The sequence below is a fragment of the Vanellus vanellus genome, assembly GCF_965231255.1.
Source record: "Vanellus vanellus genome assembly, contig: HAP1_SCAFFOLD_222, whole genome shotgun sequence".
NCBI lineage: Eukaryota > Metazoa > Chordata > Aves > Charadriiformes > Charadriidae > Vanellus > Vanellus vanellus.
In genome coordinates, this window is record NW_028128490.1 from 53,083 (window position 1) to 58,481 (window position 5,399).

Genomic DNA, 5,399 nt, shown 5'->3' on the forward strand with positions numbered 1-5,399 from the left:
CAGCAAAGGAGCCAGGGGGGAAAAGTCATGCTGGTCCTCACTGCCTCCGGGAACCCCTTCAAATGCCCCACACCTTTTGGACCTCTCTGTTTTCCTGTGGACTTCATCCTCAAAAACACTGTTTTTCACTCTCGGCAGCCTCCGGAGCAAAAAACGCAAACGTCCAGCCGCTGCTCCCACAGCAAAGGCCCCAGCGGGGACAAGTCATGCTGGTCCTCCCTGCCTCCGGGAACCCCTTCAAATGCCCCACACCTTTTAGACCTCTCTGTTTTCCTGTGGACTCTAGCCTCAAAACCACCGTTTTTCACTCTCGGCAGCCTCCGGAGCAAAAAGCGCAAACGTCCAGCCGCTGCTCCCACAGCAAAGGCCCCAGCGGGGAAAAGTCATGCTGGTCCTCACTGCCTCCGGGAACCCCTTCAAATGCCCCACACCTTTTGGACCTCTCTGCTTTCCTGTGGAATCCAGCCTCAAAACCACCATTTCTAACCCTCGGTAGTCTCTGTAGCAAAAAACGCAAACGTCCAGCCGCTGCTCCCACAGCAAAGGCCCCAGCGGGGAAAAGTCATGCTGGTCCTCACTGCCTCCGGGAACCCCTTCAAATGCCCCACACATTTTAGACCTCTATGCTTTCCTGTGGACTCTAGCCTCAAAACCACTGTTTTTAACCCACGGCAGCCTCTAAAGCAAAAAACGCAAACGTCCAGCCGCTGCTCCCACAGCAAAGGTTCCAAGGCGGAAAAGTCATGCTGGTCCTCACTGCCTCCGGGAACCCCTTCAAATGCCCCACACCTTTTGGACCTCTCTGCTTTCCTGTGGAATCCATCCTCAAAACCACCGTTTTTCACTCTCGGCAGCCTCCGGAGCAAAAAACGCAAACGTCCAGCCGCTGCTCCCACAGCAAAGGCCCCAGCGGGGAAAAGTCATGCTGGTCCTCACTGCCTCCGGGAACCCCTTCAAATGCCCCACACCTTTTAGACCTCTCTGCTTTCCTGTGGACTCTAGCCTCAAAGCCACCGTATTTAACCCACGGCAGCCTCTAAAGCAAAAAACGCAAACGTCCAGCCGCTGCTCGCACAGCAAAGGTCTCAGGGGGGAAAAGTCATGCTGGTCCTCACTGCCTCCGGGAACCCCTTCAAATGCCCCACACCTTTTGGACCTCTCTGCTTTCCTGTGGACTATAACCTCAAAACCGCCATTTTTCACTCTCGGCACACTCCGGAGCAAAAAACGCAAACGTCCAGCCGCTGCTCCCACAGCAAAGGAGCCAGGGGGGAAAAGTCATGCTGGTCCTCACTGCCTCCGGGAACCCCTTCAAATGCCCCACACCTTTTGGACCTCTCTGTTTTCCTGTGGACTCCATCCTCAAAAACACTGTTTTTCACTCTCGGCAGCCTCCGGAGCAAAAAACGCAAACGTCCAGCCGCTGCTCCCACAGCAAAGGCCCCAGCGGGGAAAAGTCATGCTGGTCCTCACTGCCTCGGGGAACCCCTTGAAATGCCCCACACCTTTTGGACCTCTCTGCTTTCCTGTGGAATCCATCCTCAAACCCACCATTTTTAACCCTCGGTAGTCTCTGTAGCAAAAAACGCTAACGTCCAGCCGCTGCTCCCACAGCAAAGGCCCCAGCGGGGAAAAGTCATGCTGGTCCTCACTGCCTCCGGGAACCCCTTCAAATGCCCCACACCTTTTAGACCTCTATGCTTTCCTGTGGACTCTAGCCTCAAAACCACCGTTTTTAACCCACGGCAGCCTCTAAAGCAAAAAACGCAAACGTCCAGCCGCTGCTCCCACAGCAAAGGTTCCAAGGCGGAAAAGTCATGCTGGTCCTCCCTGCCTCCGGGAACCCCTTCAAATGCCCCACACCTTTTGGACCTCTCTGCTTTCCTGTGGACTATAACCTCAAAACCGCCATTTTTCACTCTCGGCACACTCAGGAGCAAAAAACGCAAACGTCCAGCCGCTGCTCCCACAGCAAATGAGCCAGGAGGGAAAAGTCATGCTGGTCCTCACTGCCTCCGGGAACCCCTTCAAATGCCCCACACCTTTTGGACCTCTCTGCTTTCCTGTGGACTCTATCCTAAAAATCACTGTTTTTCACTCTCGGCAGCCTCCGGAGCAAAAAACACAAACGTCCAGCCGCTGCTCCCACAGCAAAGGTCTCAGGGGGGAAAAGTCATGCTGGTCCTCACTGCCTCCGGGAACCCCTTCAAATGCCCCACACCTTTTGGACCTCTCTGCTTTCCTGTGGACTCTAGCCTCAAAACCACCGTTTTTAACCCACGGCAGCCTCTAAATCAAAAAACGCAAACGTCCAGCCGCTGCTCCCACAGCAAAGGAGCCAGGGGGGAAAAGTCATGCTGGTCCTCACTGCCTCCGGGAACCCCTTCAAATGCCCCACACCTTTTGGACCTCTCTGTTTTCCTGTGGACTTCATCCTCAAAAACACTGTTTTTCACTCTCGGCAGCCTCCGGAGCAAAAAACGCAAACGTCCAGCCGCTGCTCCCACAGCAAAGGCCCCAGCGGGGACAAGTCATGCTGGTCCTCACTGCCTCTGGGAACCCCTTCAAATGCCCCACACCTTTTAGACCTCTCTGTTTTCCTGTGGACTCTAGCCTCAAAACCACCGTTTTTCACTCTCGGCAGCCTCCGGAGCAAAAAGCGCAAACGTCCAGCCGCTGCTCCCACAGCAAAGGCCCCAGCGGGGAAAAGTCATGCTGGTCCTCACTGCCTCCGGGAACCCCTTCAAATGCCCCACACCTTTTGGACCTCTCTGCTTTCCTGTGGAATCCAGCCTCAAAACCACCATTTCTAACCCTCGGTAGTCTCTGTAGCAAAAAACGCAAACGTCCAGCCGCTGCTCCCACAGCAAAGGCCCCAGCGGGGAAAAGTCATGCTGGTCCTCACTGCCTCCGGGAACCCCTTCAAATGCCCCACACATTTTAGACCTCTATGCTTTCCTGTGGACTCTAGCCTCAAAACCGCTGTTTTTAACCCACGGCAGCCTCTAAAGCAAAAAACGCAAACGTCCAGCCGCTGCTCCCACAGCAAAGGTTCCAAGGCGGAAAAGTCATGCTGGTCCTCACTGCCTCCGGGAACCCCTTCAAATGCCCCACACCTTTTGGACCTCTCTGCTTTCCTGTGGAATCCATCCTCAAAACCACCGTTTTTCACTCTCGGCAGCCTCCGGAGCAAAAAACGCAAATGTCCAGCCGCTGCTCCCACAGCAAAGGCCCCAGCGGGGAAAAGTCATGCTGGTCCTCACTGCCTCCGGGAACCCCTTCAAATGCCCCACACCTTTTGGACCTCTCTGCTTTCCTGTGGAATCCATCCTCAAAACCACCGTTTTTCACTCTCGGCAGCCTCCGGAGCAAAAAACGCAAACGTCCAGCCGCTGCTCCCACAGCAAAGGCCCCAGCGGGGAAAAGTCATGCTGGTCCTCACTGCCTCCGGGAACCCCTTCAAATGCCCCACACCTTTTAGACCTCTCTGCTTTCCTGTGGACTCTAGCCTCAAAGCCACCGTATTTAACCCACGGCAGCCTCTAAAGCAAAAAACGCAAACGTCCAGCCGCTGCTCGCACAGCAAAGGTCTCAGGGGGGAAAAGTCATGCTGGTCCTCACTGCCTCCGGGAACCCCTTCAAACGCCCCACACCTTTTGGACCTCTCTGCTTTCCTGTGGACTATAACCTCAAAACCGCCATTTTTCACTCTCGGCAGCCTCCGGAGCAAAAAACGCAAACGTCCAGCCGCTGCTCCCACATCAAAGGTCTCAGGGGGGAAATGTCATGCTGGTCCTCACTGCCTCCGGGAACCCCTTCAAATGCCCCACACCTTTTGGACCTCTCAGTTTTCCTGTGGACTCCATCCTCAAAACCACTGTTTTTCACTCTCGGGAGCCTCCGGAGCAAAAAACACAAACGTCCAGCCGCTGCTCCCACATCAAAGGTCTCAGGGGGGAAAAGTCATGCTGGTCCTCACTGCCTCCGGGAACCCCTTCAAATGCCCCACACCTTTTGGACCTCTCTGCTTTCCTGTGGACTCCATCCTCAAAACCACCGTTATTAACCCTCGGTAGTCTCTGGAGCAAAAAACGCAAAAGTCCAGCCGCTGCTCCCACAGCAAAGGCCCCAGCGGGGAAAAGTCATGCTGGTCCTCACTGCCTCCGGGAACCCCTTCAAATGCCCCACACCTTTTGGACCTCTCTGTTTTCCTGTGGACTCCATCCTCAAAACCACTGTTTTTCACTCTCGGCAGCCTCCGGAGCAAAAAACGCAAACGTCCAGCCGCTGCTCCCACAGCAAAGGCCCCAGCGGGGAAAAGTCATGCTGGTCCTCACTGCCTCCGGGAACCCCTTCAAATGCCCCACACCTTTTGGACCTCTCTGCTTTCCTGTGGAATCCATCCTCAAAACCACCGTTATTAACCCTCGGTAGTCTCTGTAGCGAAAAACGCAAACGTCCAGCTGCTGGTCCCACAGCAAAGGCCCCAGCGGGGACAAGTCATGCTGGTCCTCACTGCCTCCGGGAACCCCTTCAAATGCCCCACACCTTTTGGACCTCTCTGCTTTCCTGTGGACTCCATCCTCAAAACCACCGTTTTTCACTCTCGGCAGCCTCCGGAGCAAAAAACGCAAACGTCCAGCCGCTGCTCCCAAAGCAAATGCCCCAGCGGGGAAAAGTCATGCTGGTCCTCACTGCCTCCGGGAACCCCTTCAAATTCCCCACACCTTTTAGACCTCTCTGCTTTCCTGTGGACTCTAGCCTCAAAACCACTGTTTTGCACTCTCGGCAGCCTCTGGAGCAAAAAACGCAAACGTCCAGCCGCTGCTCCCACAGCAAAGGTTCCAAGGCGGAAAAGTCATGCTGGTCCTCACTGCCTCCGGGAACCCCTTCAAATGCCCCACACCTTTTGGACCTCTCTGCTTTCCTGTGGACTATAACCTCAAAACCGCCATTTTTCACTCTCGGCACACTCCGGAGCAAAAAACGCAAACGTCCAGCCGCTGCTCCCACAGCAAATGAGCCAGGGGGGAAAAGTCATGCTGGTCCTCACTGCCTCCGGGAACCCCTTCAAATGCCCCACACCTTTTGGACCTCTCTGCTTTCCTGTGGACTCCATCCTCAAAACCACCGTTTTTCACTCTCGGCAGCCTCAGGAGCAAAAAACGCAAACGTCCAGCCGCTGCTCCCAAAGCAAAGGCCCCAGCGGGGAAAAGTCATGCTGGTCCTCACTGCCTCCGGGAACCCCTTCAAATGCCCCACACCTTTTGGACCTCTCTGCTTTCCTGTGGACTCTATCCTAAAAATCACTGTTTTTCACTCTCGGCAGCGTCCGGAGCAAAAAACACAAACGTCCAGCCGCTGCTCCCACAGCAAAGGTCTCAGGGGGTAAAAGTCAT